The 27,240-nt window shown below is 44.5% G+C and overlaps 1 protein-coding gene across 1 annotated transcript in view; it reads left to right on the top strand.

Annotated features, from left to right (window-relative positions):
* The window catches only part of MYO16 (myosin XVI), a 701,007-nt gene that overhangs the window by 520,698 nt on the left and 153,069 nt on the right, over positions 1-27,240 (top strand). The gene's annotated exons all lie outside the window — the stretch shown is intronic.

The following is a 27,240-nucleotide window of genomic DNA, read 5'->3' as shown; positions in this document are numbered from 1 at the left end:
TCTGTATTCCTTTACCGCAGGTGAGATTAGCTGGGTTGTGGGATTGTAGTAAATTAATAATGTTTCTGGTAATATAAAACAGTTCTTTAGCATCCATATATTCAGCACCTCTCATATTTTACAGACTTATATTTCCCTTTCATTATTATTTAAGAGTGAACTTCTCTGCACATCAAATGTATAGTGATGCTCATTAAAGGGAATCTAACATTCCGCATGCCCCCCAATCCATCACCACGTATTTATTGTTGGGTTAACACCCTGACTACAGAGCCCATTATACAGTGTAAGTAATTACAATGTATGAAAAAAGAATTTAAAAAATTTGGTTCTAATATGCTAGTCTCAGACAAGTCAAAGGGTCTATGGTTTCCCCAGACTAGTCGTTCAACTAGTCATGGTACCGTGACACCGGCTCTTGTAAATCATGCTATCACACCTGCAGGGGCATGGTAACATGACTAGTGAGATAACTAGTCATCAGTCACACTAGTTAGAGTGAGAATTATCCTGGGAGCTAAGAGTGACCTTCAGATAATTACAAAAATCGGTATTAGAGAATTATTATATATTATATTTTATAGCACAAATAAGAGGTAGAGATTATATAGATATCCTGCTGAGTAAGTATTGTGCTGATCTATGATGAAGTAAAGGCCCCTTCACATTTAGCGACGCTGCAGTGATACCGACAACGATCCGAATCGCTGCAGCGTCGCTGTTTGGTCGCTGGAGAGCTGTCACACAGACCGCTCTCCAGCGACCAACGATGCCGGTAACCAGGGTAAACATCGGGTAACTAAGCGCAGGGCCGCGCTTAGTAACCCGATGTTTACCCTGGTTACCATGCTAAAAGTAAAAAAAAACAAACAGTACATACTTACCTACAGCCGTCTGTCCTCCAGCGCTGCGCTCTGCTTCTCTGCTCTCCTCCTGTACTGTCTGGGAGCCGGAAAGCAGAGCGGTGACGTCACCGCTCTGCTTTCCGGCTCACAGCCAGTACAGGAGGAGTGCAGAGCGCAGCGCTGGAGGACAGACAGCGGTAGGTAAGTATGTACTGTTTGTTTTTTTTTTACTTTTAGCATGGTAACCAGGGTAAACATCGGGTTACTAAGCGCGGCCCTGCGCTTAGTTACCCGATGTTTACCCTGGTTACCAGTGAAGACATCGCTGGATCGGTGTCATACACGCCGATCCAGCGATGTCTCCAGGGAGTCCAGCGACGAAATAAAGTTCTGGACTTTATTCAGCGACCAACGATCTCCCAGCAGGGGCCTGATCGTTGGTCGCTGTCACACATAACGATTTCATTAACGATATCGTTGCTACGTCACAAATAGCAACGATATCGTTAACAATATCGTTATGTGTGAAGGTACCTTAATATTTTACTAAGTATTGCCTTTACATATTTAGTAGTATGTGAGTTTCTTTGTCAATAATGTTTTATAAATTACATGTTGCCCAAGCATAAAGATGATTGGTATACTGTTATACACAGAAAAATACTAATGTCACAGAAGTTTATTATGCAATAAGCATATGACCGGACTCATGATTTGAATATTATAGCAAGATGAGGTCAGCCAGACTCCTTTTCACAAGACCTTTCACATAGCTGAATATTTAATCCCACAGACAACGTTCAAAGTTTTCTGCACTTTTTCCTGGCTGTTGAAAAATTACAGCAGGAATGTTATATTTTGCTGAAAGCCTTTTAAGTGCATCTGAGGTCAGTATGCTTTAGTATCCCTCCTGTTCATACTAATTGTTAATTTATTGGATAGGAAATAAATGCTAGATCAGTGTGTGTCTCAAAACTGAGACCCCCAACAAATCAACAGAAAAAGAACCTTGTGTTCTCCGTTCTTCCCTGGACACAAGACTGCACCCAGAGCAAGTTGAATAGAGTGACATGTCTCAAATGCTTTATTCACGTCTATTATACAATTGTCGATTGCAGTGTTGCGATCATCATATATTCATTGGCATAAAATTTGAATAAAGTAGTACTGGTGATCACTCTTTTTATTAATTGGAGTCATGGCCTTGCAAATTTCTGTTTTATCATTTCTGTTTTTCCCTCTTCTTCTTCCAAGAGCAATATTTTTTTTATTTTTCCATCCATTTAGCTGTATTAGGGATTGTGTTTTGTGGAACTTTTGAATTACATCATTCATTTTATGATGTGATGCACTGGAAATCAGGAAATAAATTCCAAGTCGGTTGAAACAGCAATAAAGTGCAATTCCACAACTATTTTTGGAAGAGATGGCTGGAGGGGTATTGAGCAGGGCTGGATTTCACAGGAGGATCATAATGTATTCATGGGAGTCTTCAGCAGATTCCCAGCTGTTATGGCAACCCGTAGGTGCCCTGATATCATATCATGGGTGCACAGATATAAGCGTGGAATGATGTACTCTCCTGCTGATGCATGTTAAATGTTGCTGTCAGAGATTGACAGTAGGATCTCACAGGTTAACAGCTGTGGGTGGAATGGAGCTGTTAGAGGCACATGATGGCTAATTAAATCAGTCATCATGTACAGAGAAAGATGCGGTGTCAGCATACAAGCCCACCTCAAAGGCAGGGACAATGCTTTTAACCTACAGTACAAGTATGTCAAAAGTCGTGAGGGGATTAAAGCATATATTTTCATTTCAGATAACTTTTCTGAATATGCTGTCACATGTGTAATCATGAGAAATACTACTATTTCTTGCTCTCAAAACGTGTATTGTGTATTTTTTCCAATTTTCCCTTTTGCCATCTCTAACTATTAATCAGCTGTTTCTGAGTTAGTGGATGGAGACTTCCTGCTATAATTTCACACACAAGTACACAAAAACAAGACAGATTCCTTCTTTTCTTTCTCTGTAGCATATAGAGAGAAGTGGCCATTTGGAGGTCATTATCCAACAGGACTGAGCTGGCTGTGATTCCAGCACTCAAGTGAAATACATTTGCTAAAACCTGCAGCTCGATCTGCCTGCCTTTCTGCCTGTCCTCTCATTGTGCTGGTTGTTCCTCACTCCTTCTCCAGTTTTTCCCTTTTCAATAGACTATTTTAGGAGGTATAACCTAACACAGGGGTCTCAAACTGCATTCTTCGAGGGCCTCAGACCATGCGTGTTTTCAAGATTTCCTTTGCATTGCACAAGGTGCTGGAATCATTCTGTGCAGGTGATTAAATTATCACCTGTGCAGTACAAGGAAATCCTGAAAATATGACCTGTTTGCGGCCCTTGAGGAATGCAGTTTGAGACCTCTGAAATAACACCTTGCTTTGTCAGCAGTCCATCTTGCTTTGCCAATAATGGATTTGAGCTGTTTTTCAAAATGCATGCGGAGTTCATGAGATGGTGGGAGAAAAAAGAGTATCTTTAGTAGATAGCAAATCAGAGTTTTCTAATAAAGAAATATGCCAAATTTTTCATATTTGACTCAAATACCAAGTTTGCTGAAACAACAGTGACCATTAACAAAATTTGATTTCCAAATTGGAAAACCCCATTAAAAACAATTGCAATATTTTATATTATTCCCACAGACACTGCTACTTAGGGTACAGCCCAATTTACAGGCTGAGTATACAATATATCTTTTTCTTTTTTGATTTCTATGTGCCAGCATTCTAAATTCTGGGAAGGATTTACCAGGCAATTACTTTAACAATGACTTTGCAATCTTTGCTTGAGTCAGCAAGTTGATGTCACTAGCAAGGAAGGTTTTGATGGGCCAGTGAAGTAAACCCATAGCTATTAATAAAATCACAGTTCATATTCCATCACTTCTATATTACTGGATGTCTGTAAGTGACAGATAAGCTTAAATTTAAAAAGGGACTGGCAGTGATTCATTACAGAGTCCTAATAACATTGAGCATTAGATGTAAAATCCAACACATTTAGCTGTAATGTTCTGTAGAACAATTTCACTATGTAATTACTAAAAACGAATTGTTAAAAAAAGTGTGTGTTTGTAAAATTACATTGTTTCTATCAATCTGAACTATTACAGACCTTAGCGATTAAAATAGAATTTACCCAAAAATCCCCAACTTGAAAAGAAGAATTCAACAGTGCCAATACTCTAATACTGTCTAAATTGAGACCACGGTAATTAAAAAAAAGAATGACTTAAGGCTTTTAGGGCCAATTGTAATATCTGTGCCATTTATAGTACTGCTTGTCTTGTGCGTTAGATGGGCTATGTGGTCTTGCTCAGACCCCAAGTCAATAGTTCAGTGGAATGAAGATTGCAACGTGATCTGTTAAAATATACATTATGTATGATGTTAGCTGTAGTCAGACTGGGCACCATGTCATTTCTGTAAATTAACAAAAAGTTCAGTAATTTTATTATTTTATTAATAAGAGGTGGTGCTCAGAATAATCTAAATTACTGTATGTCTGAAACAATGTAAAAATAAGGAAAATGAAAGATGCAATAAATTCTGTAAATGCTAATTTACTAACATTTTACAAATATGATGGAGGTCACAGTGTAGCTTACAAGTCTCTTTCATGTAGCTTCCATCAGTCCAAATCCAAAACTAAATGTTCTGAGATTTACTAAGACAGCCATGGATGACTGATGTCCAATACATTTTGTCCAAATGATGTTGAAAATATACTGTGTGCAGATTTATTAGGCAAGTGAGTATTTTGGCCATATCATCATTTTTATGCATCTTTTCCATCTCCAAGCTGAATCGACTTGAATGTTTATTGGATGACGCATATCAGGTGATGTGTTCAAAATTGAAGAAAATCAAGGATTTGGCAATGTTCACATTCACATTTTCTGCACTTCAGTGATAATGGTTCTTGATACCAAAAATTAGCAGTTAAGAAAACACCACAGTGATGCTCACGAAAAGATATCAAGTGATGAGTATTTGTGTAATGAGGCAGGGTTTAGCCACAGGATATCAACACCTTTTATCAAAATGTGCATAATTGTTAGCTTATTTTCCTCAGGCACTATTAGCTAAAAAGTGACTCTGAAAAGACAAAAAATGTTAGAAGTCTGTAACAGGGATTGTCATTGTAGAAATTGCTAAAATATTTTGGCATGATCAGAGAACCATCAAAAGTTTTGTTGCAAATGGTCAACAGGGTCAAAAAACATGTTTAGAAATAAAGATGCACATTAACTGTCAAAGATTTGAGGAAAATCAAGCGCAAAGTGGCCAGAAACCATTATTGTCCAGTGCTGTCATATTTCAGAACTCCAATCTCCTTGTAAGTGCTCAGAAGTACAAGCTGTTCAGTGCAACGAGACATGGCCAAGGTAAGGAAGGCTGAAACCAAACCACCACTGAGCAAAAAGTGAAACATCAAGACTGGTCCAAGAAATATCTGAACACAGAATTTTCAAAAGATTTATGGTCTGATGAGATGAAACTGATTCTTGATGGACCAGATGGATGGGCCCATGGCTGGATCACTAATGGCACAAACATTCACTTTGACTCAGATATCTGCAGGGAGGCGGAGGTGATATACTGCTATGGACTGCTACTAAAGATGAGCTCAACTGTTGTATTTCTGTTGCATTTCTGAATATGTGAAGAGGAATAGGGTGAAAGTAATTCAATGGCCAAGTGCAGTGACTTGCAAAAGTATTCACCCCCTTGGCAGTTTTCGTATTTTGCTGACTCACAACCTGGAATTTTGCAGGTTTTTTGAGGGTTTGCATCAGTTTATGTAAAGAACATCCCTAGAACTGCAAACATTTGGTTTTCTTTTTTTTTTTAGAAGCAAACAACAAAAAGGACAAAAACAAAGCAATAACAGCTGCAAGTCACTTTAGATAAGTCTCTATGAGCTTTCCATCTCTTGCCATTGGGATTTTTGCCCATTTCTCAAGGCAAAGCTGCTCCAGCTCCTTCAAGTTAGATGGTTTCCTCTGCTGAAGAGCAATTTTCAAGTCCAACCATGGATTCTCTGGTTTTGTTCAAGAACATCTCTGTATTTTGCACCATCCATCTTCCCCTCAACTCGGATCATTTTCCCTGTCCCTGTTTCTGAAAAAATACCCACAGTATGATGCTGCCTCCACCATGTTACACTGTGGGGATGGTGTTCTTGGGGCGATGAGCTGTGTTGGTTTGGCATTAGACATAGTTATTGCCTTGGAGGCCAAAAAGTAAAATTTTAGTCAATCTTAAATTGTTCTTGTATTCAGTGAGATATTGATTGAAATCTTACTTTTCAAAGGGGTGTACTCATTTATGCTGAGCGCAGTATGTGTGTAAATATAGAATAGATACTCAGAAAAACAGACTTATACATATAAATACATATTGTGGTGAAACGCTACCTGAGTGAATTGGGGAACACTCGCTTGGCACGGGATTTAAGCACTCAGGCACGGTTTCTCCACAGAAACAATCTCATTCCGGTTTATTAGACATCATAAACCGTAACATAAACAGTTCGTTATACACATCAATGGAACACATTAACCATAGACAGTCTTTTCCAATGGCAGATCCGTGTCTGCCCGCAAGCCCTTGTTACCTGGAGTTACCTTATGGGAGCTCCGGCTCCACACACTGACTCCTGCCAGTGCTGGTTCACAGGGGAAAGCTGACTTACTGGGATCACCGTCCTTGTTACTAGGGCACCTCGGATAGTCCAGACCCACAGTAGGAACTGTAGCTTCCCCAACACAGAAACCGTCTCAGGCTCTGTAGATGCAGCCTCTCCATGCGCTTCCAAGAAGTCTAATCACAGGCACTTCCAACACACATGCCATCAATCCATGGTCTTACCAGGTGCTTGCAGGACTCCAGTCCATCCCAGGATAATCGAACACCCTGACCATTCAGGTCCACGGTCTCTCAGGTGCTTCCAGGAAGACTCCTCTCACAGGAGCTTCCAACACCGACTGTCCAGAACCTTGCACATGGATCAAACAGATCCATACACTCTGACCAATGTGACCAGACCTCAGTCACATTATATGGTTGTAACTACTCCAATAGGTGGGAGTTGTGTGTGTGTGTGGCTAGTGTGCCCCGCCCATCTCTCATAACTAGCCCTGACAGCCTCCCTTTACAATTATACAAACAACACCTTTACTTGTGGGACTACAGGTCCCAGAACATCCTTACTTCAGGCTGACAGTGCAGAGTATCTTTCCCTGCAACACACATACTGGCCATTTACCACTCTGTCGGTCACTAATTCACAATTATTATGCCTCCAGGCGCATCCTGAAGCGCACACACAGCGCTCCCTGGTTGTAACATGTGTCACTGCACCACAATATAGACAGGCTTATATGCAGACACACACATATAGGCAGGTTTATATACAGACACACGTATAGGAAGCCTTGTGACAGACCCACATACATATAGGCAGGCTTATATACACACACACACATATATGTAGGCTTATATACAGACACACACAGACACATATAGACAGGCATATACACACACATATAGGTAGGCTTATATACGAACACACATACAGTCAGGCTTACATTTATTAATTTTTTTTAATGGCCTTCATCTCAATCTTGAGCATGGCAACTTAATGGATGAATGATCCGTTTGCCTTGTTGCTTCTATTCCTATCTTGGTGTCCTTCACTTCAGTTTCATACGTCCATCGCATGGTAGTATTGCAATTTTTTAAAGCAGTGACATTTTATACATCATTTACCATGATAGAGTTGGGCCTCAAACCCCCCTCCCCAAAAAAATTTTGTTAAAAAAAATTGCAGTGCTATATTGATACTGCTGTCTTAATTCTCCATCTGAAGTCAGCACATTTTGCTGGCAATGAAATACTTCAATTATTTTCTGTAGTGACTTTTTATACAACATTTATTGTGCTATAGTTGGGCCTCAAAGCCCCAAATAAAAAAAGGATGGCAGGTAATGCTTTTAGTCACTTTGCCAGCATCACACTGTCTACCACACTATCCAGTCTCAGAAGCCGTGATTCTGGACCACATAATCCTCACCCTGATTTTCCTTCCTCCCACTATGCCGAGTGCCTGGAGACAAGTGATCCCACACTTGGACATGAGGAGATTGCATGTAGCGATGCTCAAATATTGTGCAGCCACACTCACAAGAAGGCGACGGTGGGTAAAATGCAATTACTGTTGCAAGAGCTGGATGATGATGACACACAATTGCCAGCAAGTGGTGTTGTCACGTTAGCAAGTCAGGAGGAGGACCGGAGTACAGAAGTGGAAAATGAAATAGTGGGTGACGAAGACACTTACTCAACCTGGGAAAGTGACATGCAGAACGAGGACAGCAGTGCACAGGTGTCGGGATCTGCAGCACTGCATCAGGCAGGAAGAGACAGTAGGGTGGCCACAGACACAAGGGAGGCAACTGATCCCCAGAGCAGGAAAGGCCAGTTGCACCATCTGCACTGCTAGCATCAGCAGGGGTAGCACAACTACCAACCTGGCCACCACCAGCATGCTCAGACACATGACAGCAAAGTACTCGACTAGTTGGGCTGAACACCAGAGTCCAGAAACAGTGTCTGCTGGTAACAACATTGCCTCTTTGCCTTTTGTTCGTTCACACCAATCCCCTGTCCATTACACAGGCGAAGAATAAAGATGCCTCCCATCCTGCACCCAGCATCGGACTGGGGTTTTCTGGGGCCCACCAGGGGAATGGAGTCTAGGGGCCCACCCTACAGCTATATGCAAATATCTGTCATTATAGTGGTGCGGCGGCTGCTGCACATCTACCTTGTGCCCCAATAACATAGTAACATAGTAACATAGTAACATAGTAACATAGTTAGTAAGGCCGAAAAAAGACATTTGTCCATCCAGTTCAGCCTATATTCCATCATAATAAATTCCCAGATCTACGTCCTTCTACAGAACCTAATTGTATGATACAATATTGTTCTGCTCCAGGAAGACATCCAGGCCTCTCTTGAACCCCTCGACTGAGTTCGCCATCACCACCTCCTCAGGCAAGCAATTCCAGATTCTCACTGCCCTAACAGTAAAGAATCCTCTTCTATGTTGGTGGAAAAACCTTCTCTCCTCCAGACGCAAAGAATGCCCCCTTGTGCCCGTCACCTTCCTTGGTATAAACAGATCCTCAGCGAGATATTTGTATTGTCCCCTTATATACTTATACATGGTTATTAGATCGCCCCTCAGTCGTCTTTTTTCTAGACTAAATAATCCTAATTTCGCTAATCTATCTGGGTATTGTAGTTCTCCCATCCCCTTTATTAATTTTGTTGCCCTCCTTTGTACTCTCTCTAGTTCCATTATATCCTTCCTGAGCACCGGTGCCCAAAACTGGACACAGTACTCCATGTGCGGTCTAACTAGGGATTTGTACAGAGGCAGTATAATGCTCTCATCATGTGTATCCAGACCTCTTTTAATGCACCCCATGATCCTGTTTGCCTTGGCAGCTGCTGCCTGGCACTGGCTGCTCCAGGTAAGTTTATCATTAACTAGGATCCCCAAGTCCCCAAGTCCTGGGATGTATAATTATGGTAGTTTACATTAATGGGGTTCTTGGTTAAAACAAGTTATCACCAATCCATGGGCTCCACAGGATAGATGATCGCTTAGATCCGACCATTACAAACTGCACCAATTGGAAGAATGGGGAAGTTTTATCCCTGACAGGACACTTTTATCACTATTTTAAAATGCAGCGGCAGGTGGGATGTCTGACCGCAGCTCCATTCATTCTCTTTGGGGCTTCCAGAAAAAAACAAGTGCAGCCACAGAGTGAATGAATGGATCAGTGATCTAGTCGGACATGCCACTCCAGTCTAATGGGGATAAAAAGTTCCACATTTTGCTGAATGGGTCCAAGCAGTCATACCCCTACCAATCAATACATTATCACTTATCCTGTGGAGAGGTGATTACTTTTTTCCACAGGAAACCCACTGTAAGTGCATCTCCGCCGCTGTGTACAAAGCATTAAAACTCTAATGGAAATAAAGAATCTTCTCCTAATTAAGATCAGAGAGAACAAATGACCACCATACACAACACAATCCACTATACCCAGACCAATATTACTACATACAGGAAGAAATACCACCACACCATGACCAGACCACATAGTGACCGAATAATACTACATACAAGGGACAAATACCACCACACCGTAAACAGATCACATATTACTACCAAACAGTGACCGAATATTATGACATATTAGGGCAGCACGGTTCAGAGGTTAGCACTGCAGCCTTGCAGCGCTGGAGTCCTGGGTTCAAATCCCACCAAGGACAACATCTGCAATGAGTTTGTATGTTCTCCCCGTGTTTATGTGAGTTTTCTCTGGAGTCTCTGGTTTCCTCCCACATTTACAAAGACATACTGCTAGAGAATCTAGATTGTGAGCCCCATCGTGGACAGTGGCAATAATGTCTGTAAAGCGCTGTGAAATTAATAGCGCTATATAAATGAGTAAAAATAAATAAAAATAAATATTACCAGCATATAGGGACCAAATGATACCACATACAAGGAGAAATACTGCCACGCCGTGACCAGACCACAAATTACCAACACATAGTGCCCGAATACTACAATATTGATTATGAATACAAACCACAATACTAACAACACTGTTATTACCACCAGTGACAATGTACACAGTACCTCTGTATATAGTGTCAGTGTACAGGTAATACAGTGATCACCAGTGACATTATACACAGGAGCTCTGTATATATTGTATAGTGTATGGGTAATACAATGATCACTAGTGACATTATACACAGAAGCTCTGTATACAGTATATAGTGTACAGGTAATACAGTGACCACCAGTGACAGTACACACAGGAGCTCTGTATATAGTGTCAGTGTACACAAAATACAGTGATCACCAGTGACATTATACAAAGGAGCTCTGTACACAGTATATAGTGTAAGTGTACAAGCAACACACTGACTCACCGGTGACATCTGTAGTTGAGGTCTTTTTTCTTCATCCAGTGCAGACCACCATTACTTCTTCCAGCAAAGACTCGTCTCTGCAGAAAATAACACAGTTAGCTATAGCTGATCGCTTCCAGAGCACATTCCCCACTATTTTCCTCGACTTCTATACTATGTCAGATGAAGAAAAAAAAGACATAGTGCCACCCTGCTCAGTAGCAGGACTCTTTTGTTCTCTCCATGGAAGACAGTAAGATCAAAAGTAAATTACAGCAGTAATAATGTTCCCTGATTGGCCCATACAGCAATTATGTCCCCATTTTCCGCCATAAACCAATAATGTATGTTCCTCATCCTGACCTCACTACAGTAATTATGTCACCCCTTTATTTAATAAGGTGCCAGATCCTTGGCCCCTTTATTTAATGTCTCCATCTTTGACCCCAATGTCCACCTTAATAAGGTCCCTATCCTGGGCCCCTTCCAGTAATAATGTCCTCATCCTGGGCCCCTTTATTTAATGTACCCTCCCTGGGCCCCTATGTCCGTCCCTATGGCCACTACCTTGCCCAACTACAGAGGGGGGATTCTTGTCACCTTCTTGCGCTCCCCGGCATCCTCTTTTGGCTTCATATTCGGCGTGGTCGTTATAATGGCTGCTGACTGCAGCTGTGACAGGGCGCTATGCTCTGTGACAGGCCGCGCGCTGACGTCATATAGCAGTAACATTGAAAGGCCGCCGGCCTATCAAAGGCTGCAGGAGTCATTTAACAAAACTGCTATGTGACTTCAACACATGGCCAGTCACAGAGCAGAGCGCCCTGTCACAGTAACAGCCGGTATTCATCTTGATGTGCGTTGTCGCCAGGGTCGGCTCCAGGTTTTCATGGGCCCCTTTAACACATGCCACGATTCCTGATGCACAGATAAAAAAACAGATATAGTACAAAATATAGGCACCACACAGTGCGCCATACAGTATTATGGGCACCTCATAGTCCTCCATACAGTATTATGGTCAATCACATAGTCCTCCATACAGTATTATGGGCACCTCATAGTCCGCCATACAGTATTATGGTCAACACAGAGTGCTCCATACAGTATTACGTGCACCTCATAGTCCTCCATACAGTATTATGGGCAACCACATAGTCCTCCATACAGTATTATGGGCACCTCATAGTCTTCCATACAGTATTATGGTCAATCACATAGTCCTCCATCATCCATGTAGTACAATTTACTTCACATAGTATAATGCACCCATAGTTCTTCATATAGTATAATGTATTCCCCATAGTCCTCGATACAGTATAATGCAGCCCACATACAGTATAGTATAATCATGCCACGCCAGAGTATAATGCAGCCACCCCACAGAATATATTGCAGCCCCCCGACTATAATGTAACCCCCCAGAGAATATAATGCAGCCCCCTCATATAGTATAATGCAGCCCCTGCATATATAATATATGGTAGCCCCCTGATAGAGCATAATGCAGCCCCCATAGAATATAATGTAGCCCCTCCACAGAATATAATACAGCCCCCCCATAGAATGTAATACAGCCCCCGATAGAATGTAATACAGCCCTCCCACATAGAATGTAATGCAGCCCTCCTCCATAGAATGTAATACAGCCCTCCCCAATAGAATGTAATACAGCCCCCCCATAGAATATAATGCAGGCAGCCCCCATAGAATGTAATGCCGCACAGCCCCCATAGAATGTAATGCAGCACAGTCCCATAGAATGTAATGCAGCACAGCCCCCATAGAATGTAATACAGCACAGCCCCCATAGAATGTAATGTAGCACAGCCCCCATGGAATGTAATGCAGCACAGCCCCCATAGAATGTAATACAGTATAGCCCCCATAGAATGTAATGCAGCACAGCCCCCATAGAATGTAATGCAGCCAGCCTCATAGAATGTAATGCAGAACAGCCCCCATAAAATGTAATACAGCACAGTCCCCATAGAATGTAATGCAGCCAGCCCCCATAGAATGTAATGTAGCACAGCCCCCATGGAATGTAATGCAGCACAGCCCCCATAGAATGTAATACAGTATAGCCCCCATAGAATGTAATGGAGCACAGCCCCCATAGAATGTAATGCAGCCAGCCTCATAGAATGTAATGCAGCATAGCCCCCATAGAATGTAATGCAGCACAGCCCCCATAGAATGCAATAAATCCCCCATAGAATGTAATACAGCACAGCCCCCATAGAATGTAATACAGCACAGCCCCCATAGAATGTAATGCAGCACAGCCCCCATAGAATGTAATACAGCACAGCCTCCATAGAATGTAATGCAGCACAGACCCCATAGAATGTAATACAGCACAGCCCCCATAGAATGTAATACAGCACAGCCTCCATAGAATGTAATGCAGCACAGCCCCCATAGAATGTAATGCAGCACAGCCCCCATAGAATGCAATAAATCCCCCATAGAATGTAATACAGCACAGCCCCCATAGAATGTAATACAGCACAGCCCCCATAGAATGTAATGCAGCACAGCCCCCATAGAATGTAATACAGTACAGCCCCCGTAGAATGTAATGCAGCACAGCCCTCATAGAATGTAATGCAGCACAGCCCCCATAGAATGTAATACAGCACAGCCCCCATAGAATGTAATGCAGCACAGCCCCCATAGAATGTAATACAGCACAGCCTCCATAGAATGTAATGCAGCACAGACCCCATAGAATGTAATACAGCACAGCCCCCATAGAATGTAATGCAGCACAGCCCCCATAGAATGTAATACAGCACAGCCCCCATAGAATGTAATGCAGTGCAGCTCCCATAGAATGTAATACAGTACAGCCCCCATAGAATGTAATACAGCACAGCCTCCATAGAATGTAATGCAGCACAGCCCCCATAGAATGTAATACAGCACAGCCCCCATAGAATGTAATGCAGCACAGCCCCCATAGAATGTAATGCAGCATAGCCCCCATAGAATGTAATACAGTACAGCCCCCATAGAATGTAATGCAGCACAGGCCCCATAGAATGTATTACAGTGCATCCCCCATAGAATGTAATGCAGCACAGGCCCCATAGAATGTAATACAGTACAGCCCCCATAGAATGTAATACAACACAGCCCCCATAGAATGTAATACAGCACAGCCCCCATAGAATGTAATGCAGAACAGCCCCCATAGCATGTAATGCAACACAGCCCCCATAGAATGTAATACAGTACAGCCCCCATAGAATGTAATGTAGCACAGACCCCATAGAATGTAATGCAGCACAGGCCCCATAGAATGTAATACAGTACAGCCCCCATAGAATGTAATGCAGCCCAGCCCCCATAGAATGTAATGCTGCAAAGCCCCCATAGAATGTAATGCAGCACAGCCCCCATAGAATGTAATGCAGCACAGCCCCCATAGAATGTAATGCAGCACAGTCCCCATAGAATGTAATACAGTACAGCCCCCATTGAATGTAATGCAGCACAGGCCCCATAGAATGTAATACAGTACAGCCCCCATTGAATGTAATGCAGCCCAGCCCCCATAGAATGTAATGCAGCACAGCCCCCATAGAATGTAATACAGCACAGCTCCCATAGAATAGACATAAAGAAAAAAAAATCCTCACCTCTCCCGTTCCCAGCGCAGGTCCGGTGCACTTAGCGTCTCTCCGGCTCTGCGACGCTCAGGTCAGAGAGGCTGAGCGTACAGTGATGACGTCATCGCACCCTCTGCCCTGAGACGTCGCAGAGTCAGAGGGCACTGAAGACGCTGCAGCTGCCGCAGGAACCAGGAGAGGTGAGCATTAGAACGGGGGCCCGATGCCAGCACTGGCACCGGGGGGCCCTGGTCGTGGCGGCTGTCGGCGCCGCCTGAAGATTTAAAGGGCCCGCATCTTTTTTTTTTTCTTTCCTCCTCCTCCTCTCTGGGTCGGGTCCCACCGGGCATTTCACCGGTATCCCGGTGAGCCAGTCCGACCCTGCCTGCACCTGTCATTGCACACTTGCAACCACCATCAGCAACTACATTCATGTACTTTGAAGGTACAGATGAATGACCTCGGGGAGACCAAAACATCCAACACCGCGGAGACACCATCACGTGTTTCTCAACGCAGTGATCCAGAACACTGCCCCCATCCCTTATGGGAAATATGCAAATGCATGTAAAGTAAGCTGCGGAGACACCATCACGTGTTTCTCAACACAAGCAATGAATAGCCAGGCCTTTCCCCGGGAAGGAACAACCACGGGAAGGGCAGCATCCAATAAAGGAAAACATCCAATAAAGGAAAACCACCTATGCCAAGCATGGTATCCATCCACAGACAGCTGTTTCGGAGTTTTTGCCCCTCATCAGTGTGGAGTAGGAAACTGGCTATTAGGAGCAGTGCCTAGTAAAAGGCTGTGAAGGTACAGATGAATGACCTCGGGGAGACCAAAAGATCCAACACCGCGGAGACACCATCACGTGTTTCTCAACACAGTGATCCAGAACACTGCCCCCATCCCTTATGGGAAATATGCAAATGCATGTAAAGTAAGCTGCGGAGACACCATCACGTGTTTCTCAACGCAAGCAATTAATAGCCAGGCCTTTCCCCGGGAAGGAACAACCACGGGAAGGGCAGCAACCAATAAAGGAAAACATCCAATAAAGGAAAACCACCTATGCCAAGCATGGTATCCATCCACAGACAGCTGTTTCGGGGTTTTTGCCCCTCATCAGTGTGGAGTAGGAAACTGGCTATTAGGAGCAGTGCCTAGTAAAAGGCTGTGAAGGTACAGATGAATGACCTCGAGGATACCAAAACATCCAACACCGCGGAGACACCATCACGTGTTTCTCAACGCAGTGATCCAGAACACTGCCCCCATCCCCATCTGTCTGTGGATGGATACCATGCTTGGCATAGGTGGTTTTCCTTTATTGGATGTTTCCTTTATTGGATGCTGCCCTTCCCGTGGTTGTTCCTTCCCGGGGAAAGGCCTGGCTATTCATTACATTCATGTACTTGTCAGAGCGCAACGTTCAGTTGTCACTGCCCAAGTTTTTGGAATGCAAACGTAAATATGCAGCCACCCAAAAACAGGCCACAATACTAAATGGCTACATTTCCAGACTGCTTTGCCTAGAAATGTTGCCATTTAAGCATGTGGAAACGGAAGCTTTCAGCAGCTTCATGGCAACAGCCTTCCCTCGGTACTCGTTCTCCGCTCCAACGATATCTCTCGTTGTGCCGTCCCCACCTTATTCAAGCACGTGTTCCATAAAATCAGATGTACCCTGACCAACACTGTTACTGAGAAGGTCCACTTAACCATGGACACATGGACAAGTGCTTGTTGCCAGGTATGCTATTCTTTTCCCTGATGGCACACTGGATGAGCATTGTGGAAGCTGGGACCCAGTCAGACTCTGAGACAGAACTCTCTCCATCTCATAAATGTCAACATCATTTGCAAGCTGTAAGCAGTGTAGCACTGCCTCAGCCAAGCAGCAACAGACTTTGCTGAAGCTTATCTGCATAGATGACAAACTGCACACCGCCACAGAGTTGTTGAAAGGTCTTAAATACCAGGCTGATCTGTGGCTTTCATCTGTAAATCTACAACCAGGCATAAACATGTGTGACAGTGGTCGTACCTGGTGGCGTCTCTGAAGCTTGGCAACCTCGCACATGTATCATGGATGGCCCACATGCTCAACTTTGTGGTTCAACAGTTTCTCAAAATATGCCCAGATCTGCCTGAGCTAATTGTGAGAGTGCACTGCGTTTGTGCCCATTTTCGAAAGTTGCTTACAGCTACCATCGCCCTGGCAGTGCTGAAGCAGCATTTGCAAGTTCCAGCTCACCGACTGGTGTGCGATGTCACCACGCTTTGAAACTCAATGTTACATATGTTGGCAAGGCTTTGTGAGCAGCAGAGGGCAGTAGATGAATATCAGCTGAAACATGCCCGTCAGTATTCTGGTCAGCCTCCGCATATAAGAGCTGATGAGTGGGCATGGATGGATCTGTGCGGTTCTCCAAAACTTTGAGGACTGAACCAAGATGGTGAGCTGTGATGACGCCATAATCAGCGTCACATCCCAGACCATTCTCTGTCTACTGAAAGGCTCGCCAATTAGCCTCAATAACATTTAAAGAAGAGGCTTTGTAGGCGGAGTAAGTTGAGATGGAGCAAGAAACTTTACAGGATGATGCTACACAGTCCAGCCTCATCTAATCTTTTCAATGCGGTTTGGGCGATAATGAGGAGGAGGAACAGGAGCTGGTTGCCTGCACTGCAGACTGTACTACCCACACCACCTTCATCCTGTGTATTCAACGTGGATGGCCCGAAGACGATGAGGAGAGGGATGACGAGGAGCAGAAGATGGTCCTGTTGGTGGAGACAGGGAAGTCTTGGATGCTGGCAGTCTGACACACATGGCTGAGTTTATGTTCCACTGCTTTTCCCATTACTCTTGAGTTGTGCACATTTTGGCCAACACTAATTACTATTTAATCTCCCTTATAGACCCATGCTACAAGGAGAACTTTCTATCTCTCCTTCCAATGGTGAGAGGTCTAATAAAATGTTGCAATATCAGAAGGCCCCAGTTGAAGAATTATTTAAAAAATTCCCATCTGACAGTGCTGGAGGCATAAGTCATAGTTCCTTGGACACCCAAGTAGTAGAGTTGAGGGAGACACACACTAGATGCAGCAAAAGCAGTGGAACACTATAAAAGGTTTAGCACAGTGCTCTCAGACCCTCCAAGTGTCAAGGCGTTGATACGCGGGGTACTCTGACAAGGTGGGAAAATGTTTGGAAGGTGCTGAAGGAGTACCTTGCTAACTGTACCAGCGTCCTCCGTGATTCCTCTGTGCCTTACAACTATTGGGTATCCAAGCAAGACGCATTGCATGAACTGTCTCTCTTCGCCTTAGAGGTCCTGGCCTGCACTGCCATTAGCGTTTTGTCAGAAGGGTTTTTTAGTGCTTCTAGAGGTATTATAACCGATAGGGGCATCCATCTGTCAACTGAAAATGCTGATAAGCTGACTCTTATCAAAATGAACAAGGGCTGGCTTGGCCCAGACATCTCAACACCACCGGATGACAACAGCAAAACATAAACTGAAATCCAGTGGGGGGTTTTTGTGGTCTATTACCATGCACCCCTTCCCACGCAAACATGGTTGTATGCTTCAGGATTTCATATTTTTTGTGTTGTGCTCATCCTCCTCCACCACTATATCAACAGGGTAATCATGCAACCCTTGCTATATATTTTATAAGGGTGTTTATGATGCCTGTATTAACAATTGTGAGAGGCTTACTGTCATGGTTAGGACAAGGTTAATGTACTGTGCCCTCAGGGTTAATGTTCTTAGCCTCTCTTTTAAGATGGGAAGGCTATTTATACTCGCTCCTAACCTGATATCCTTATCAGCTATAATTTTTTCTGCAGTCTGTATGCTTGACCTCTGAAGTGTGTGCTGGCTTGCTTAGTGTCTTGCTGTCACTTTCTTTATTTGTTTTCCTGGTTTACTGACTTCTGGCTTGGCTTCAGACTATTACCTGACTCTCCCTGTTGGTATCTTGTAATCTCCTGGCTACGACCTCTGCTTGTTTCACTATTCTTTTATGCTTGTCCCTTCTCTGTTTCCCCGGTGTCTGGCTCCGCCTCTCACTCCCCTCCCACTGTCACATGATCATAGGTCCTTTTACTTTACCTGATCACTCTGTCTCATGCGAAAGGTCCCATTGGTGTTCATGTTTGTTTCCCGGTTTCTGGTCCAGCTCCATTGCTGCTGGGTGCAGTTTCCCCTGCAGCATTAATACCCGGGTATCGTAACACCTACCTCTAACATTATTTGATATATATATTTATACCCCCTGGTTAAATGTTTTTCAGCCCATGCACGTATTGCATGCTCATTACCAGTCTAGGATACCCACTCCTTAATAATGGGAAAAAAGTTTTCTGAGGCCCTCCACTACATCTCTTCAAAGGGTCATTGGAGTGCCTATTTCTCATTTTTGGCATCCTTTGCACTTTGTGCATACACTTTACCAGTGTAGGAAACCCACTCCTTAGTAATTGGAAAAAAATGCTTTTATGAGGCTCCACCTTCTAGCTGAGGGAACATTTTTGGAAACCAAAAGAGCCAGTTGGTTCTATTAGCATATGATCCAGTACCTTGTTGTTGGTTGTCAAGTGGTCATCACATAGGGAGTTCTCACACAGGAGACTTTGTACAGTAAATAGAGAAGATGGTGGTCTCCTCCATATTAGGCTGAGTAGATGCGAAACACTCCACTATATTCCCCAGCAGAGTTGATGAAACAACAGTCCTTGATGCTGCTACATTAAACTAATTGCTTTTTTCAGAGCTAATTCAAATAGATTTTATTCTCTAAAAATACCGCTCTAATCTGCAAATTGTGTAGGGTGCGCTATCTCAGTAGGGATAGTGTATTACAGCCATCTATTTAGGGATTATTGCCTTATAAATTATAATCCTTGATGATGGTTTTTTCCATACCCTCATTGATGGATTCAATTTTTTTATGGTGATCTGTACTCAGAATTTCATCAAAGCTAGCAGTGTTGCTTACGTTCATCCAGAGTTTGCTGCTGCTGGTTCAAACCCTTTCTAAATGCTAAAATAATACCATAGTTATCTGCAATTCATCTACAGTGAGCTGTCACAGTAGGGATAGCGTTTTACAGCCATCTAGTCAGCGATAGTGTTGAGCGTTCCGATACTGCAAATATTGGGTATCTGCCGATATTCGCTGTATCGGAATTCCGATACCGAGTTCCAATACTTTTGCGATATCGGATACCGGAATTGGAAGTTCCTATAGTGCAATGATGCACTATAATGGAGTGTGGGTGGTGTGTGGGCGGAGATTGCATGTGTGTGCGGGCGGGGTCTGTGCGTGACTGTGGGGGGGTCTGTGCATGCCTGCCGGGACTCTGTGCGTGTGTGCCTGGGCTCTGTGTGTGTGTGCCGGGGCTCTGTGCGGGCCTGCCGGGGCTCCGTGCGGCGTGTGGGGCTCTTTGCGGGCTGCCAGGGCTCCACAAGTCCCATCGGATGATGCCTACTACAGTGACAGTGATTGACACATTAGCCAATGATGGGACAGTAGTAGTCCCATCATCCGGCTAATGTGTTGAATGAAAAAAAAACCATACATACTACATACATACTACATGCATGCTACATACATGCTACATACAGTACATACTTCATACATACTACATACATGCTACATACTACATACACACTACATACATGCTGCATACTACATACATACTACATACATGCTACATACATGCTACATACATACTACATACATGCTACATACATGCTACATACATACATACATACTACATACATGCTACATACATGCTACATACATACATACTACATACATACTACATATATACTACATACAGTACATTCATACATTACATACAGTACATACATACAGACATACAGTGCACTAAACATAGAATACATACTCACCATTACTTGTCACTTTGTACGCCGAAGCCAGTGTCATCTGGAAAAAGAATATGAAAATAACAAGCAACCAATATACTCCCTGTCTGCAGAAATCCACGAGTGTCCAACGACGATCTCCCGTAGAGAACGGCAGCATCAGCTGATGCAACCGCTTTCTAGGGGCTCCAGGAACATAATGACCGGAGAAAGGTATCCTTCCGCACTGTATCCCTCCGCCGCTGTAAAAAAAAAATAGTCCCTAGTCTCACTTTTGGCATTGCTGTATGAGAAATTTTACCACGCAGCAATTGCCATAAAGTGAGACTTTGTCATAAGGTAACCTCAGTGATATAGAGCAGTGATAGTCCTATAGGGTGATAGTCCTATAGAGCAGTGATATCACCCGATGTCACTGTTCTAAAGGGGAGATCGCCGTGGGACACTGGCTATTAATTGGACTATGGTGGGCAGGTAGTATACGGTTTATTATTTTACGTTTTTTGCAGGCGCTGCATTATGGTAAGTATGGTTAAATGAAGAATATTAAAATACTTTTTTCCTAATGTGTGCGTGTTTTATTAACCCTTTCCTACTATTAGATTAATAATGCATAGGCGTCTTATTGATGCCTCTCCGTTATTAACCCGGCTTAATGTCATCTTACAAAAGCAAGGTGACATTAACCCCTTATTACCCCATATCCAACCGCTACACGGGAGTGGGAAGAGAGGGGCTAAGTGCCGGAATTGGCGCATCTTACAGATATGCCATTTCTGGGGTGGCTGCGGACTGGTATTTGTAGCCGGGGGGGGGGGGCAATAGCCATGGCCCCTCTCTAGGCTATGAATATCAGCCGCAGCTGTCTGCGTAGCCTTTCTGGCTATAAAATATAGGGGGACCCCATGTCATTTTTTTTGGGGTCCCCCTATTTTAATAGCCAGTAAAGGCTACGCAGACAGCTGCGGGCTGATATTCATAGCAGGCTGCAGATATTGGTCCCCGGCTGTCGGCTTTCCCCCTCTGGTGCAGAAAACTGCGCGGGAGCCCACAACGTTTTTTTCCTTTTTTTTTTTTTAAATGCAATGCTTATTAATGCCTTTATTCACACTTTTGCCGGTACGGGTCCGTCGCTATGCATCGGGCCAACGTACCGACGCACGTTGTGAAATTTGTGATCCGTTGCACGACGGACATGACGTGTGGCCATCTGTCACAATCCGTCGCTAATACAAGTCTATGGGTAAAAAACGCATCCTGCGAGCACATTTGAAGGATCCGTTTTTTTCCCAAAACGATTGCGACGGATTGCTAAAAACGCAAGTGTGAAAGTAGCCTTAGAAACATCGGCCTTTCTATTATATGGATATATCTATTTTATGGATATACTGTATCTATCTATAGATATATTTAAAGATAGATATATCTATAGATACATAGATGTATCTATCCATATATCTGGCTGCTTTCACACATCAGTTTTTTGCCGTCAGGCACAATCCAGCGAGTTTTGAAAAAAACGGATCCGTTTTTTCCAACGGATCTGTTTTTTTCCGCCTGATCCATTTTTTTCTGCCAGATCCGTTTTTTTTTTCAGCCGGATCCGTTTTTTCCACCGATCTGTTTTTTCCGCAGGATCCGTCTTTTTCTTCCGGATCCGTTTTTTTCTTCCGGATCTGTTTTTTTCCGCCGGATCCGTTTTTTTCTTCCAGATTTGTTTTTTTCCGCCGGATCGGGTTTTTTTCCGCCGGATCCGTTTTTTTCCGCCGGATCAATTTTTTTTTCCCGCCGGATCCGTTTTTTTTTTCTTCCGGATCCGTTTTTTCCGGATTGTGCCTGATAGCAAAAACCTGATGTGTGAAAGCAGCCAGATATATGGATAGATACAATACATCTATGTATCTATAGATATATCTATCTATAAATGTATCTATAGATAGATATATCCATAGATATATAATAGAAAGGCCGATGTTTCTAAGGCTACTTTCACACTTGCGTTTTTAGCAATCTGTTGCAATCCATCGTTTTGGAAAAAAAAAGCATCCTGCAAATTTGTTCGCAGGATGCGATTTTTACCCATAGACTTGTATTAGCAACGGATCGCGAAGGATGGCCACACGTTGTGTCCGTCATGCAACGGATCCGTCGTGTTTTGGTGGATATTCGGCACGAAAAAACGTTCAAGCGAAGGTTTTTTTGTATGTCCCCTCCTCCCCGGACTTCAGAATGGGCAGCAGATGCGTTGAAAAACTGCATCCACTGCCCACGTCATGCACAAATTTCACAACGTGTGTCAGTACGTTGGCTCGACGCATAGCGACGGACCCGTACCGACACAAGTGTGAAAAAGGCCTTAATGAGCATTGAATTTAAAAAAGAAAAAAACGGAAAAAAACGGCATGGGCTCCCGCGCAATTTTCTGTGCCAGAGGGGGAAAGCCGACGGCCGGGGACCAATATCTGTAGCCTGCTATGAATATCAGCCCGCAGCTGTCTGCGTAGCCTTTACTGACTATTAAAATAGGGGGACCCCCCAAAAAAACGACGTGGGGTCCCCCTATATTATATAGCCAGAAAGGCTACGCAGACAGCTGCGGCTGATATTCATAGCCTAGAGAGGGGCCATGGATATTGCCCCCCCCGGCTACAAATACCAGTCTGCAGCCACCCCAGAAATGGCGCATCTGTAAGATGCGCCAATTCCGGCACTTAGCCCCTCTCTTCCCACTCCGGTGTAGCGGTGGGATATGGAGTAATAAGGGGTTAATATCACCTTGCTATTGTAAGGTGACATTAAGCCGGGTTAATAATGGAGAGGCGTCAATAAGACGCCTATCCATTATTAATCCAATAGTAATAAAGGGTTAATAACACACACACACATTAGGAAAAAAGTATTTTAATATTCTTTGTTTAACCATACTTACCATACTTCAGCGCCTGCAAAAAACGTAAAATAATAAACCGTAAACTACCTGTCCACCATAGTCCAATTAATAACGAGTGTCCCACGACGATCTCCCCTATAGAACAGTGACAAAGTCTCAGTTTATGGCAATTGCTGAGTGGTAAAATTTCTCATACAGCAATGCCAAAAGTGAGACTAGGGACTATTTTTTTTTTTTTTACAGCGGCGGAGGAATACAGTGCGGAAGGATACCTTCCACCCGTCATTATGTTCCTGGAGCCCCTAGAAAGCGGTTGCATCAGCTGATGCTGCCGTTCTCTACAGGAGATCGTCGTGGGACACTCGTGGATTTCTGCGGACAGGGAGTATATTGGTTGCTTGTTATTTTCATATTTTTTTTCCAGATGACACTGGCTTCGGGGAACAAAGTGACAAGAAATGGTGAGTATGTACTCTATGTTTAATGTACTGTATGTCTGTATGTATGTACTGTATATAATGTATGAATGTATTGTATGCAGTATGTATGTAGTATGTATGCAGCATGTATGTAGCATGTATGTAGCATGTATGTAGCATGTAGGTAGTATTTATGTAGTATGTATGTAGCATGTATGTAGTATGCATGTAGTATGTATGTTTTTTTTTTTCATTCAACACATTAGCCGGATGATGGGACTACTACTGTCCCATCATTGGCTAATGTGTCAATCACTGTCACTGTAGTAGGCATCGTCCGATGAAACTTGTAGTCCCATCAGACGATGTCTGCACACAGGCACAGAGCCCCGGCATAACGCACAGATCCCCGGCACGCCGCATAGAGCCCCACAGGCCGCACAGAGCCCCGCACGCCGCACAGAGCCCCACACACTGTACAGAACCCCGGCACGCCACACAGAGACCCGGCACGCCGCACAGAGCCCCACACGCCGCACAGAGCCCCGCACGCTGCACAGAGCCGTGGCACACCAAACAGAGCCCCGACACACACGCACAGAGCCCCACACACAGATCCCCAGGATGCCGCACAGAGCCCCGCAGGCCGCACAGAGCCCCGACACGCCGCACAGAGCCCCGCACGCTGCACAGAGCCCCGGCACGCCCCACAGAGCCCCGCATGACGCACAGAGCCCCGGCACGCTGCACAGAGCCCCCGCATGCCACACAGAGCCCCACATGCGGCACAGAGCCCCGCATGCCGCACAGAGCCCTGGCACACCACACAGAGCCCCGACACACACGCACAGAGCCCCGCACAGAGCCCCGGCATGCTGCACAGAGCCCCGGCACACAAGCACAGAGCCCCACATGCCACACAGAGCCCCGGCACGCTGGACAGAGCCCCGGCACACACGCACAGAGCCCCACATGCTGCACAGAGCCCTGCACACCGCACAAAGCCCCAGCAGGCCCGCACAGACCCCCGGCACACACGCACAGAGCCCCGCATGCTGCACAGACCCCCAAGAGGCCACCACAGATCCCCGGCAGGTCCGCACAGACCCTGCCCGCACACACAGACACGCACAGTGTCCACCCATGCACCGCCTACACTCTTTCCCCCTCCGGAACAGGATGTAGAACGACAGAAAGTGCTTATTTACATTCCGATATTTGTGTCCCATTGACTTGCATTGGTATCCGGTATCGGTATCGGCGATATCCGATATTTTTTGGATATCGGCCGATCCAATCCGATACTGATACTTCTGGATATCGGAAGGTATCGCTCAACACTAGTCAGGGATTTTTGCCGCTTAAATTATAATCCTTGCTTATGCTTTTTTCCAGTCTTTCATTCATTCAGTTTGTTGCTGTCACATACAAGAAAAAATCTTTTCATGGCTGGTTCAAATCCCTTCTATATTCTACAATAATACTGCTTTTATCTACAATTCGTCTACAGTGAGCTGTCACAGTAGCAACAGCCTATTACAGGCATCTAATATCAAAAATTACTGCACACTTGAAGCTGGTAAAAAACAGGTTGCCACAAAAAGGAAACAAAAAGTGCAGATTGAAACCCAACGTTTTGACCCTCCCGGGCCTTATTCATGGGGTTACTTGATGCACGCCAGGATACATATGTAGGTGGCAGGCATAGGGTAGGAGGGCAAGTCCCTTGGTATATAGGCTGTCGCTTAACCTGGAACAGGCTGGGAATATGCTGTTTTGTAATGCGATAGTGGCACATAGAGGCTGTGACATCCGTAGTGGGCCTGTGTATAGCTGGATGACCCATGCGGGCAGCGCTCCTGAGTAGGGTTGAGCGACCTTGACCTTTTTAGAGTCGAGCCGTGTTTCGCGAAACCCGACTATCTTAGAAGTCGAGTCGAGTGGAATCGGCCGATTATCGCGAAAAGTCGGGTATCGCCCGAAACACGAAACCCAATGCAAGTCAATGGGGGAGCATAGTCGGCAGTGAGTGGAGGCCAGGAAAACACCTACACTGCCCATTTTAATGGCAAAAACATCCATTCTTGTTACAGAAGCTTGTCAATTGTAATTTACCTTATAATAATTGGAAGGCATTTGAAATTGGGGGTCATTTGGCTAAAGTTGTGGGGGGTAGGGCTGGTTCAAGTAATTAGTGGGCCCAGGAAATCTGGAACACGTCATGGCAGTGGAGCAGGGAGAGGTAAGTATTTCAACTTTGCAAGTGCTGAGATCCTGAGCAAGCAGGGGGGGCCCACTCGTTGGCATTGGCACTGGCACAGGGCCCCTCAAAGTACAGCGGTGTGTTTGCACGGCGGGGGCGCCTCCCACCGGCAGAAACACTTTTGCGTACTATGAGAGGCCCTGTGCCAGTGACGTCGCCAACTAGTATTCCTCCCCTCACCTGATGAAGGAACCTGCACTTTCATCTGCACCTTCCTCTTTGTCCCCGTGTAAGGTGGTATGGTATGCGGGAAGAGGAACCTGACTTTCAGCAGGGTCACAATCTTGCTGTGTAGCGTGCACGGGGAATTTTGCGTTATGGGTCAATGTACCAGCAGACTCATCTATCACTGGCTGGGCAATGGGCAGGATGAGGAGGAAACACAGATATAGGCCCAAAGAATAAAGTGGGCTTAATTTCATTTCAAAATTGGTAACACAGGACTAACCAGGGGGCATTGCAGTGGAGGACAACTGGAATGAGAGGCTGACACAGAGAGTAGGCCCAAATCAGTAAGTAGTCGAAATGCAGTTCAAAATTGGCAACCGTAGTAAACAGGCGGCACAGCTTTGTTCAGTGGAGGAGAACAGCAAGGAGTGGCAGACAACGATAGTAGGCCCCAACCCAACTAGTAGGCCAAATGCAGTCTAACATTAACAACTACTTAATGAGAGCCTGAAAATGGAATTTCAGGACAGGAAACCAGGAGAACAGCAAGGAGCGGCAGACACTGTTAGTAGGCCCCAAACCAACTAGTACGCCAAATGCAGTTGTTCCATTTAACCACTATTTAACAAGAGCCTGAAGATAGAAGCTCAGGAAAGGCAACCTGGAGAACACCTTGGAGTGGAACACACCATCTCTCTACACCCCATACCCAATTTGTAGGCCTAATGCAGTGTAGTTTCCAACAACTACTAAACGAGAGCATGAAGATCGAAGCAATGGAGAGGAAACCTGGGGAACACCTTGGAGTGGAACACATCATCTCTCTACACCCCATGCCCAATTTGTAGGCCTAATGCAGTGTAGTTTCCAACAACTACTAAACGAGAGCATGAAGATCGAAGCAATGGAGAGGAAACCTGGGGAACACCTTGGAGTGCAACACACCATCTCTCTACACCCCATACCCAATTTGTAGGCCTAATGCAGCGTAGTTTCCAACAACTACTAAACGAGAGCATGAAGATCGAAGCAATGGCGAGGAAACCTGGAGAACAC

This window comes from Ranitomeya imitator, chromosome 3, assembly GCF_032444005.1.
Source record: "Ranitomeya imitator isolate aRanImi1 chromosome 3, aRanImi1.pri, whole genome shotgun sequence".
In the NCBI taxonomy this organism is placed as follows: Eukaryota; Metazoa; Chordata; class Amphibia; order Anura; family Dendrobatidae; genus Ranitomeya; species Ranitomeya imitator.
The sequence above is the reverse complement of the archived record's forward strand: the minus strand, read 5'-3'. Positions and strand labels throughout refer to the sequence as shown.